The sequence below is a fragment of the Arachis hypogaea genome, chromosome 10 (assembly GCF_003086295.3).
Source record: "Arachis hypogaea cultivar Tifrunner chromosome 10, arahy.Tifrunner.gnm2.J5K5, whole genome shotgun sequence".
Classification (NCBI taxonomy): Eukaryota; Viridiplantae; Streptophyta; class Magnoliopsida; order Fabales; family Fabaceae; genus Arachis; species Arachis hypogaea.
In genome coordinates this window covers 20,966,828-20,979,244 of record NC_092045.1, presented here as the reverse complement: position 1 = coordinate 20,979,244, position 12,417 = coordinate 20,966,828, and the positions used below count along the sequence as shown (strand labels likewise).

The window sequence follows — 12,417 nt, the reverse complement described above, 5'->3', positions numbered from 1 at the left end:
TATATATTATTTTAAAGCCCCCAGATGTTAGCTTTCCAACGAAACTGGAACCGCCACATTTGGACCTCTGTTGCTCAAGTTATGGTCAATTAAGTACGAAGAGGTCAGGCTTGACAACTCAGCAATTCCTTCAATTTTTTTTGTATTTCTTCCACTTTTGCATGCTTCCTTTCCATCCTCTAAACCATTCCTTCCCTATAATCTCTGAAGACACTTAACACACATATCAAGGAATCTAATGGTAATGAGAGAGGATTAAACACAGCAAATTTAAGGCCAAAGAAGCATGTTTTCAATCATAGCACAAAATTAGGAAGGAAAATGTAAAACATGCCATTTCTGTGAGTAAATGTGAGAATAGTGGATAAAATCCACTCAATTAAGCACAAGATATGCCACGAAATAGTGGTGCATCAGCTACCATGCTGGAAATGATTAAATGATTGAAAACTTTTTGGTTTTTGGAAGAGGTGCATTTCTTTTGACAAACTGATTTTTGTTATAATTATTCTTCTTTGCAAAAGCATTTTCACCAGAATTTTTGAAAACTTTTGGATTTTTTGAAAATGAGGTTTTATTGTAAAAAGGTGGTTTCTTGAAAGCTACCTCATTTTTTGAGTTGAATCCCAAACCTGGCCTGTTTGAAGTAGGTTCAGCTCCTGGTGAAGGCTCAGTTTCACTTGTGTGAACTTCATCAAATTTTTCCTCAATTATGGGAGCATATCCAATACCAGATTGGTTTGATGGGGATTTAGTATTTGATGAAGAAGCCACAAATTTTATAGAGGAATCATTAAAAACTGCACTTTCTTTGGTTATATAACCTAAACCAGATTTTTCAAACAATGGTCTTTGGCTTGCAAGTAATTTGTCCAAGTTACTAGAACTTTGAGCAAATTTTGCTAAGTCACCATTCAACCTTTTAATCATATCATTTAATTTTTCATTTTTAGCAATTAGCTCTTGGGAAGGATCCATAATGTGCTTTCATTTTAATTTTTCAAGTTCAGATTTTAGAAATCTGTTTTCTTCAATAATGTCCAAAGCATATTCTGTTTCCTTCACTTTTTCTTTTAAAAAATCATTTTCAGCTTTCAACACATCTTTTTCAGATTTGCACTTATTGTATTTATCTAGCAACTTTGATGTGTTTAGAGTGAGATCATCAATAATAGTATGTAAATCATCTATGGTCAAATTATAGTAATTTACCTCATCAAGATTATTGTTTCCAGCCATGAAGCAGTCTTTATCTTCGCCTTCAGATTCTTCTTCTTTATTTGAGTCACTCTCAAGATCTTCCCAAGCTACCATGAGCACTCTTTTCCTTTCTTTCTTTCCTTTGTCCTCCTTCTTGAGCTTTGGACAGTTTAGCTTGAAGTTTCCATCCTCCTTGTAGTAATGACACGTCACTTTTCTCAAGTCCATCTTGTGTTCCTTTGAGCTTGAACCCTTGTACTTGCCCTTGTTCTTCGTCATCCTTCTAAATCTCCTAACAAAAAACATGAGCTCATCATCTGAAATACATCACTATACTCACTCTCTTTGTGTTCTACTTTTGACTTGAGGGCTATTCCCTTTTTCTTTGAGTCCGGGTTTGTGTGTGTGGTTTCATAGGCAAGGAGTTTTCCTCTCAGCTCATCATAGGTTATGGGACTTAGGTTGTTGCTCTCGTTTAGGATAGTGGCAGTAGTTTTCCATTCTTTTGTGAGGTTTCTAAGGAGTTTTCTCACCAAGGTTTGTTCTGAGTAGCTTGTACCCTTAGCATCAAGGTTGTTGATTATGATTGAGAATCTCTCAAACGCTTCATCAATGCTTTCTCCATCCTTCATGTTAAACATCTCGTACTCTTTTCGCGGCATATCAATCCTCATTTCGTTGACTTGTTTAGTGCCTTCGTGTGTAACCTAGAGTTTTTTTCCAGATTTCGTTGGCTGTCTTGCATCTAGACACCTTTCGGTACTCTTCAAAGCTGATAGCACAGTGAAAAAGGTTGATGGCTTTAGCATTCAGCTCCATCTTCTTTTTATCATTTTCATTCCATTTAGCCTCTTCTTTTGGAGTCACTACTCTATTAGCACTTATTTTTTTGAGATCTTGGGACCGATCACAACGATCTTCCATATGTTGTAGTCAATGGATTGGATGAATATCCTTATCCTCTCTTTCCAGTAGGCATAGTTCTTCCCATTGAAGAAAGGTGGCAGACTGGCCTTCAGGGAGGGTGTAGGCAACTGTGGTTGTGCCCAAATTATTCGCCATTGGATCTTTTTTCCAAGTGATTAAGCTTGATTTTTGAGACCTTAGCTCCTGATACCAATTGAAGGTTGTGATAGGCTTAGAGAAGGAGGGTTGAATCTATGCCTTTCTTCTTTTAAGTTGATTACTAAAATGACCCTTTAAAACAAACTTTCAATTCTGCTTCTGTTTAAACTCAGCAGTAAAAAAATTATGAGACAATTTATTTTTGTCTCATGAATATCAAAAAATAGAACATAGCAGAGAAGAGAGAAGCTAACACAAATATGTATCCTGGTTCGGTTGCCTTGTGCAATGCAACCTACATCCAGTCTCCTCCACAACAATGGAGGAATTTTCACTATAGTTAAAAGTATTACATACACCAATTTCACAGGATTGACACAATCCTGTCACACTCAAGTTCTAACCTAACTTGAGATTGGCTATGCTAATACCTAACTCTTCACTCTTAGTGCTAACCCAACTAAGAAAGGGACACCTCACAGGTACAAGATACAAGACATAGACATACCTAAAGAAATCTGAAAATAACTCTAGGCTTTTCTCTCAAGTGTATCACTCAGCCTCTTTCCACTCATGGCTTTTACTTGAGCTCTCTCACTATGCCTTTTCACTCAAGAAATTACAGAAAGATAAACATAGAAAAGTACATTACAATCTGTAAAACATGAAGGAGATTGACTTCATCAATAGCCTCTTTGCTATGTGATAAACCAGATTTGCAAGCCTCTGATTTAGTTCTTCAGTAATAGCCGAATGCTTCTTTGAGAGAAAGCATTATCCAAGTAGATGAACTTCTTCAGGGAACTCTTTATAGAACAAACCTCAATAACACTGGTTTACTCTCCTTGGCTTCTGAATAAACAACAAACCTCTTTTATCTCCTTAAATGTTGCTGGGTTCTTCTTCCTAGGTCAACTCCTTGAGCACTGTGCTTCACCAACCCACAAACTCACTTTTTCTCATTAATAATCTGAGTAGAAACTTTGCCTCTGACCTTCTCTTGTTGACCGAAAGCCATAAAATAGCAACTACAAAAGTCTTCCAATGGTTAACCGGATCTGAGCCATTGAGAAGCTACTTGGTCCCCAAGAATCACTTGTGACCGTAGATACACAACAGTGAAGAATAGAAAACAACCTTCCTTTGTATCCCATTTCGGACTGAGCAGAGAGTTGGGAAGAGGAGAAGAAACTGAGATGCATGTATAAGGAATGGTTTACCTTTAATCTTTTCTTAAGCTTGATTTGGTTTGAACTTGCTGATTTGACATTGATGAGCGGATAATTTATACGCTTTTTGGCATTGTTTTCAGTATGTTTTTAGTATATTTTAGTTAGTTTTTAGTATTCTTTTATTATTTTTTGGTTAAAATTCACTTTTCTGGACTTTACTATGAGTTTGTGTATTTTTCTGTGATTTCAGGTATTTTCTGGCTGAAATTGAGGGTCCTGAGCAAAAATCTGATTCAGAGGCTGAAAAGGACTGCAGATGCTGTTGGATTCTGACCTCCCTGCACTCGAAGTGAATTTTCTAGAGCTGCAGAAGCCCAATTGGCGCGCTCTCAACGGCGTTGGAAAGTAGACATCCTGGGCTTTCCAACAATGTATAATAGTCCATACTTTGCCCGAGATTTGATGGCCCAAACCGGCGTTGCAAATCAGCTTCAGAAATCCCAGCGTTTAACGCTGGAACTGGCATAAAAATTGGAGTTAAACGCCCATTTTAGCATGAAAGCTGGCGTTTAACTCCAGAAAAAGTCTCTACACATGAAAGCTTCAATGCTCAGTCCAAGCACACACTAAGTGGACCCAGAAGTGGATTTTTATGTCATTTACTCATTTCTGTATACCCTAGGTTACTAGTTCACTATTAATAGGATCTTTTGACATTGTATCTGTACCTCATGACACTTTACATGTTTCTCATTGTATCTTCTACAACATGAGTCTCTAAACCCCATGGTTGGGGGTGAGGAGCTCTGCTGTGTCTTGATGGATTAATGCAATTACTACTGTTTTTCATTCAATCATGCTTGCTTCTATTCTAAGATATCACTTGTTCTTTACCTGATGAATGTGATGATCCGTGACACTCATCATCATTCTCAACTATGAACGTGTGCCTGATAACCACCTCCGTTCTATCTTAGATTGAGTAGATATCTCTTGGATTCCTTAATCAGAATCTTCGTGGTATAAGCTAGAATTGATGGCGGCATTCAAGAGAATCCGGAAGGTCTAAACCTTGTCTGTGGTATTCTGAGTAGGATTCAATGATTGAATGACTGTGACGAGCTTCAAACTCCTGAAGGCTGGGCGTTAGTGACAGATGGAAAAGAATCACTGGATTCTATTCCAACTTGATTGAGAACCGACAGATGAATAGTCGTGCCGTGACAGGGTGCGTTGAACATTTTCACTGAGAGGATGGGAGGTAGCCATTGACAATAGTGAAACCCTACATACAGCTTGCCATGGAAGGAGCCTTGCGTGCTTGAAGAAGAAGACAGTAGGAAAGCAGAGATTCAGAAGATAGAGCATCTCCAAAACCTCAACCTGTTCTCCATTACTGCAAAACAAGTACTTATTTCATGTTCTTTTGCTTTTTACAATCAACCCTGATAATTATTGATATCCTGACTAAGAGTTACAAGATAACCATAGCTTGCTTCAATCCGACAATCTCCGTGGGATCGACCCTTACTCACGTAAGGTATTACTTGGACGACCCAGTGCACTTGCTGGTTAGTTGTGCGGAATTGCAAAAGTGTGATTGCAATTTCGTGCACCAGACATCTACCTTTCAAGCTTAATCTCTCTCTTTCTTGCTTCTTTGGTGATTAGCTTAGGGAAGAAGCTTTCTCTCTCTCTCTCTCTCTCTCTCTCTCTCTCTCTCTCTTTTTCACTTTTCTGAGTTTCTGATCAACACACAAAAGTGAAGGTTGCTTGTGATGTGAGATCAAATTGGAAGAATTTGTTGCTAACGGGCTTGGATCGGATTTGTTTCATGCAACCCGTTTGACCAATCTGACTTCTTTTCTTTGTTTTTCTTTGGGCTTCTATTTTTTGTTATCAGCCCACCATCCTTGCTATTTTATTTTCATTCTCTTTGGGCTATTAAATTAAATTTTGGCCTGCAATATTTAATAAATAATTAGTAATATGCAATTATCAATAAATCAACACTAATTATTTATTTTGTCCAAAAATAATGTTTGTCATCACTAATTAATTTAGTTAATTTTTTAACTTAATAATTTTTATTATTTTTAGACACCAAAAATATAGAACCTTAATTTCTCTGTATTTTTCTTGAAGTGATTCCAAACAATAGAAGTGAGACCTATTTGACTTTCTTTTACTTGTCTCGCCTTCCTATTTTGTATCCTCAAAGAAAGAACATCACTTGAAATTACTAATTAGTTTTCTTACCCTTATTAATTCTTCTTGTTCAGATATAGTGACACTCAATAGAGTAGAAATACTCAGTAGAGTACAAGTGTTTTTTCTTTTTCAAATTTAGGAATTACCTGAATAAAATTGTAGAGAGTAAATTAGAAATATGATGTGGCTATTATCCTCCTATTCTGAGTTTCTAAAGTAGTCACGAGTTCGTCATTCCCAATGGTGGGGAGTGTTCCTGCAAGGACTGTGATCGATGCTCAAGTTAGAATGGTTCACAAGAGGAATTAAGTTAGAGATAATACCTGAGTACACATATTTGGAATTGTTCATATATTATGAGGTTATGATGTTATAAGATTCTCTTATGTGAGTTACTTTTTTCATGAGCTACTCTCATCATAAGATGCTTGATGCCTTATTGTGGTCTCTCTTCAACTTGTTGCTTGTAGTTCCTGTGGTGGATACCCTCAACTCGTAGCTAGGCTCAAGCATCTGAGTTTTCGAAATTTCGATGAAGACATATCAAAATAAATTCAAGTTATCAAAATCAATAATTATTAAATTTACTATGCATAAAATAGTAACTTAATCATGAAAATGTTGAGTTTCAAATAAAGAAATTATTTTTAGTAAAATAATTGCTTGATGAATTTTTTCTATTTAAGTCCAATCTATCTAAATGATTTTTTCCGATATAAAGTAATTGTTTGGACAATTGAATGATGAAATTTTTAATTTAGATTAGTTGGCTCATAAAAAAATTTTCAATAAACAATGGCTTAGAGATTATTCCTTTATTTCTACCATAAATTTTCATATTATTTTTTTAAAAATAATACGCTCTAAAAAATTTAAATAAAATTAATACATCATACCTTTTCATGATTAAGTATGAATATGGTTTGGCTTCAAGGAGCTCAATTAGGATTTTTACCATTTTTTCTTTAATAAAAAACAAGCTTCCGTCTTCCAGCTTTGTAAACTTCGATCTTTGAATGTCAAGTAGTGTTCTTTGTGGTAAATTTACGAAAAAAAATTGACTTCTTACTTCAAAACTTTTAAGTTGTTACTAAGCCTCTAAATCATTGACCATTTAATTGGTCTAGAAATTATAAGCCTTTGAAGTGTATAATGATATGATCACAAATTGAAATTTGTAAATCTTTCTATCTTCTTGATGGAATTTTTGTATTATGTGCTTTAGTGCTTGTCTTTTATGATCATGCATTTTTTGCTTTTTTTTGTTTAAGCATATTGTTCATCTTGTGAACATGGATTGTGTTAAGCCCATCTTGGGGTAAAACTAAGAATAAAGAGAATGAGAAAAGCGACGTGTCCCTACAGACAGTGCTACTGTTCATAAGTATTTTTGCTCTTCCGAGTTTAGGAGTTACCTGAACAAAATTGTAGGGAGGAGGTTGAAAACACGATGTTGTTGCAATCCTCCTATACCGAGTTCATAATGTCCCAAGTTCGTCATTCCCAATGGTGGGGTCATTCTTGCAAGGACTCCGACAGTCAAGTTAGCATGGGTTGCAAGAGGAACTAAGTTAAAGCTCATACCTAAATAATGCATGTATTTGGAGTAATGCGTATGTTATGAGGTTATGATGTTACAAGTTTCTTTTATATGGGTAGTTCTTCTCATGAGCTAGTCTCATCAAAAGATGCTTGATGCCTTATTGTGGTTGATGAGCGGATAATTTATACGCTTTTTGGCATTGTTTTTACATAGTTTTTAGTAGGATCTAGCTACTTTTTAGTATATTTTTATTAGTTTTTAAGCAAAATTCACCTTTTTGGACTTTACTATGAGTTTGTGTGTTTTTCTGTGATTTCAGGTATTTTTTGGTTGAAATTGAGGAATCTGAGCAAAAATCTGATTCAGAGGCTGACAAAGGACTGTTCATGCTGTTGGATTCTGACCTCCCTGCACGCGAAATGGAATTTTTTGAGCTACAAAAGTCCAAATGGAGCTCTCTCAATTGCATTAGAAAATAGACATCCAGGGCTTTCCAGAAATATATAATAGTCCATACTTTTTCCGAGTTTAAATGACACAAACTGGAATTTAACGCCAGCTTTCTGCTTTATTCTGGCGTTAAACGCTAGAAACAAGTTGCAAAGTAGAGTTAAACGCCAGAAACAAGTTACAAACTGGCGTTCAACTCCAAGGAAGACCTCTACACGTGAAAGCTTCAATGTTCAGCCCAAGCACACACCAAGTGGGCCCGGAAGTTGATTTCTGCATCATTTAGTTATTTTTGTAATCCTAGTAACTAGTCTAGTATAAATTGGACTTTTTACTATTGTATTCTGATCGGGGGGGATATTGGAACATCTTTGGATTATCTTTTGATCCTTTGATCATGTTTTGGAGGCTGGCCTCATGGCCATGCCTGGACCTTAGCTTCATCACTTATGTATTTTCAACGGTGGAGTTTCTATACACCATATATTAAGGGTGTGGAGCTCTACTGTTCCTCGAGTATTAATGCAATTACTACCGTTTTCTATTCAATTCATGCTTATTATCATTCTAAGATATTCATTCGCACTTCAACCTGATGAATGTGATGATCCGTGACACTCATCGCCATTCTCACTTATGAACACGTGCCTGACAAATATTTCTGTTCTACCTGCGAAAGCTAGAGTGTGTATCTCTTGGATTCCTGGTCCACGACGCATGGTTGCCTCTCCTGACAACAGAGCCTTCTATTCCGGAGATCAGAGTCTTCCTGGTATAAGCTAGAATCCATTGGCAGCATTCTTGAGATCCGGAAAGTCTAAACCTTGTCTGTGGTATTCCGAGTATGATCTGGGATGGGATGACTGTGACGAGCTTCAAACTCACGACTGTAGGGCGTGGTGACAGTCGCAAAAGGATAGTAAATCCTATTCCTACACGATCGAGAACCAACAACTGATTAGCCATACGGGAAACCATAGAGGACCTTTTTCACTGAGAGGACGAGAAGTAGCCATTGACAACGGTGACGCCTAGCACACAGCTTGCCATGGAAAGGAGTATGAAGGATTGGATGAAGGCAGTAGGAAAGCAGAGATTCGGAAGGAACAATGCACCTCCATACACTTATCTGAAATTCACACCAATGATTTACATAAGTATCTCTATCTTTATTTTGCGTTCTATTTATCTTTTAATTATTAAAACTCCATAACCCATTTGAATCCGCCTGACTGAGATTTACAAGGTGACCATAACTTGCTTCAAGCCGACAATCTCCGTGGGATCGACTCTTACTCACGTAAAGTTTATTACTTGAACGACCCAGTGCACTTGATGGTTAGTTGTGCGAAGTTGTGAAAAAGAGTTGAGATTACAATTGTGCGTACCAAGTTGTTGGCGCCATTATTTATCACAATTTTTTGCACCAAGTTTTTGGCGTCGTTAACGGGGATTGTTCAAGTTTGGACAACTGACGATTCATCTTGTTGCTCAGATTAGGTAATTTTTTTCTTGTTTTAACCATTATTTTATTTTCAAAAAGTTTTCAAAAAATACAAAAAAAAATTCTTCTTTTTCGTTTTTCCAAAATAATTTTTGAAAAAAATACAAAAAAAATTATAAAATCATAAAATCAAAAATATTTTTTGTGTTTCTTGTTTAAGTCTAGAGTCAAGTTTTGAGTTTGGTGTCAATTGCATATTTTTAGTTTTCTAAAAAATTTTTTCGAAAAATTCATGCATTGCATTCTTCATGATCTTCAAGTTGTTCTTGGTAAGTCTTCTTGTTTGATCCTCATATTTTTTTGTTTTGTGTCTTTTGTTGTTTTTCATATGCATTCTTTAATCCATAGTGTCTAAACATGAAAAATCTCTAAGTTTGGTGTCTTGCATGTTTTTCTTTTCTTAAAAAAATTTTTCAAAAATAAATCTTGATGTTCATCTTGATCTTCAAAGTATTCTTGGTGTTCATCTTGACATTCATAGTGTTCTTGCATGCATCATTGGTTTTGATCCAAAATTTTCATGGTTTGGGTCATATTTGTGTTTTTCTCTCTCCTCATTAAAAATTTAAAAATCGTAAAAAAATATCTTTCCCTTATTTCACTCATAAATTTCAAAATCTTTGGGTTGACTTAGTCAAGAAATTTTAAAATAAGTTGTTTCTTGTTAGTCAAGTCAAGATTTCAATTTCAAAAATTTATCTTTTCAAAATCTTTTTCAAAATCAAATCTTTTTCATTTTTATTTCATGTTTTTCGAAAAATTTTAAAAATTGATTTTCAAAATCTTTTTTTTATCTTAATTTCATTTCAAATTTTTGAAAACTTTACTAACAATTAATGTGATTGATTCAAAAATTTGAATCGAAGTTTGTTACTTTCTTGTTAAGAAAGGTTCAATCTTTAAATTCTAGAATCATATCTTTTAGTTTCTTGTTAGTCAAGTAATCAATTTTAATTTTAAAAAAAATCAAATCTTTTTCAAAAATTTGTTTTCCAATCAAATCTTTTTCAACCATATCTTTTCAATCATATCTTTTTAAAATCAATTTTTTTCAATCATATCTCTTTTAATTTGATTTCAAAATCTTTTCTATCTTCTTATCTTTTCAAAATCGATTTTCAAATCTTTTTCAACAAACTGATTTCCTTGTTTATTTTACTATTCCTTATCTTTTTCAAAACCACCTAACTAATTCTCTCTCTAATTTTCGAAAATCACCTTCCTCTTTTTCAAAAATCTTTTTATTTAACTAATTGTTTCCAATTTTAATTTTAATTTTATTTCTTCTCTTAATTTTCGAAAATCACTAACCATTTTTCAAAAACAATTTTCGAAATTCTCTCCTCTCATCTTCTTCTATTTATTTATTTAATTACTAACACTTCTCTTCTACTTATAATTCGAACCCTCTTCTCTCTCTGTGTTCAAATTTTTATTTTTCTATTATTCTTCTCTTCTACTCACATAAAGGAATCTCTATACTGTGACATAGAGGATTCCTCTTCTTTTCTGTTCTTTTCTTTTTCATATGAGCAGGAGCAAGGACAAGGACATTCTTGCTGAAGCAAATCCTGAACCTGAAAAGACTCTGAAGAAGAAGTTAAGAGAAGGTAAAGCACTCCAGAGAAAACCTTACAGAGAATCTAGAAAAAGAAGGAGACATGGCCGAACCTAACAACAATGCAAGAAAGATTCTTGGTGACTTTACTGCACCAAATTCTAACTTACATGGAAGAAGCATCTCAATCCCTGCTATTGGAGTAAACAATTTTGAGCTAAAGCCTCAATTAGTTTCTCTGATGTAACAGAATTGCAAGTTTTATGGACTTCCATCAGAAGATCATTTTCAGTTCTTAACTGAATTCTTGTAGATCTGTGATACTATTAAGACCAATGGGGTTAACCCCAAGGTCTACAGACTTATGCTTTTCCCTTTTGCTGTAAGAGACAGAGCTAGAGTATGGTTAGACTCTCAACCTAAAGATAGCCTGAACTCTTGGGATAAGCTGGTCACGGCTTTCTTAGCCAAGTTCTTTCCTTCTCAAAAGCTGAGCAAGCTTAGAGTGGATGTTTAAACCTTCAGATAGAAAGAAGGTGAATCCCTCTATGAAGCTTGGGAGAGATACAAGCAACTGACCAAAAAGTGTCCTTCTGACATGCTTTCAGAATGGACCATCCTGGATATATTTTATGATGGTCTGTCTGAATTATCTAAGATGTCATTGAGCCATTCTGCAGGTGGATCTATTCACCTGAAGAAAATTCCTGCAGAAGCTCAGGAACTCATTGACATGGTTGTAAATAACCAGTTCATGTACACTTCTAAAAGGAATCCTGTGAATAATGGGATGCCTTAGAGGAAGGGAGTTCTTGAAATTGATGCTCTGAATGCCATATTGGCTCAAAACAAAATGTTGACTCAACAAGTCAATTTGATTTCTCAGAGTCTGAATGGATTGCAAAATGCATCCAACAATACTAAAGAAGCATCTTCTGAAGAAGAAGCTTATGATCCTGAGAACCCTGCAATGGCAGAGGTGAATTACATGGGTGAAGCCTATGGAAACACCTATAATCCCTCATGGAGAAATCATCCAAATTTCTCATGGAAGGATCAACAAAAGCCCCAACAAGGCTTTAATAACGATGGAAGAAAAAGGTTTAGCAATAGCAAGCCTTTTCCATCATCATCTCAGCAACAGACAAGGAATTCTGAGCAGAACCCATCTAGCTTAGCAAATATAGTCTCTGATCTATCTAAGGCCACTTTAAGTTTCATGAATGAAACAAGGTCCTTCATTAGAAATTTGGAGGCACAAGTGGGCCAGCTGAGTAAAAGAGTCACTGAAACTCCTCCTAGTACTCTCCCAAGCAATACAGAAGAGAATCCAAAAAGAGAGTGCAAGGCCATAACCTTGCTTGGTGTGGCCGAACCTAGAGAGGAGGAGGAGGACGTGAATCCCAGTGAGGAAAACCTCTTGGAACGTCCTCTGCACAAAAAGGAGTTCCCAATTGAGGAACCTAAAGAATCTAAGGCTCATCTAGAGACCATAGAGATTCCATTGATCCTCCTTTTACCATTCATGAGCTTTGATGACTATTCATCTTCTGAAGAAGATGAAAACATGGTTGAAGGGCAAGTTGCCCAGTATTTAGGAGCAATCATGAAGCTGAATGCCAAGCTATTTGGTAATGAGACTCGGGAGGATGAGCCTCCATTGCTCATTAATGAACTGAATACCTGGGTTCAGCACACTTTACCTCAAAAGAAA

General features: G+C 35.6%; 1 protein-coding gene and 1 non-coding gene across 2 annotated transcripts in view; both read right to left on the bottom strand.

Moving 5' to 3' along the window:
• LOC112715348 (probable carboxylesterase 7) overlaps positions 1–12,417 on the bottom strand; it is a 249,606-nt gene that overhangs the window by 156,115 nt on the left and 81,074 nt on the right. The gene's annotated exons all lie outside the window — the stretch shown is intronic.
• Positions 11,200–11,307, bottom strand: LOC112719141 (small nucleolar RNA R71). The gene has a single exon (XR_003161455.1). It is a non-coding gene; the product is annotated as a small nucleolar RNA R71 (small nucleolar RNA).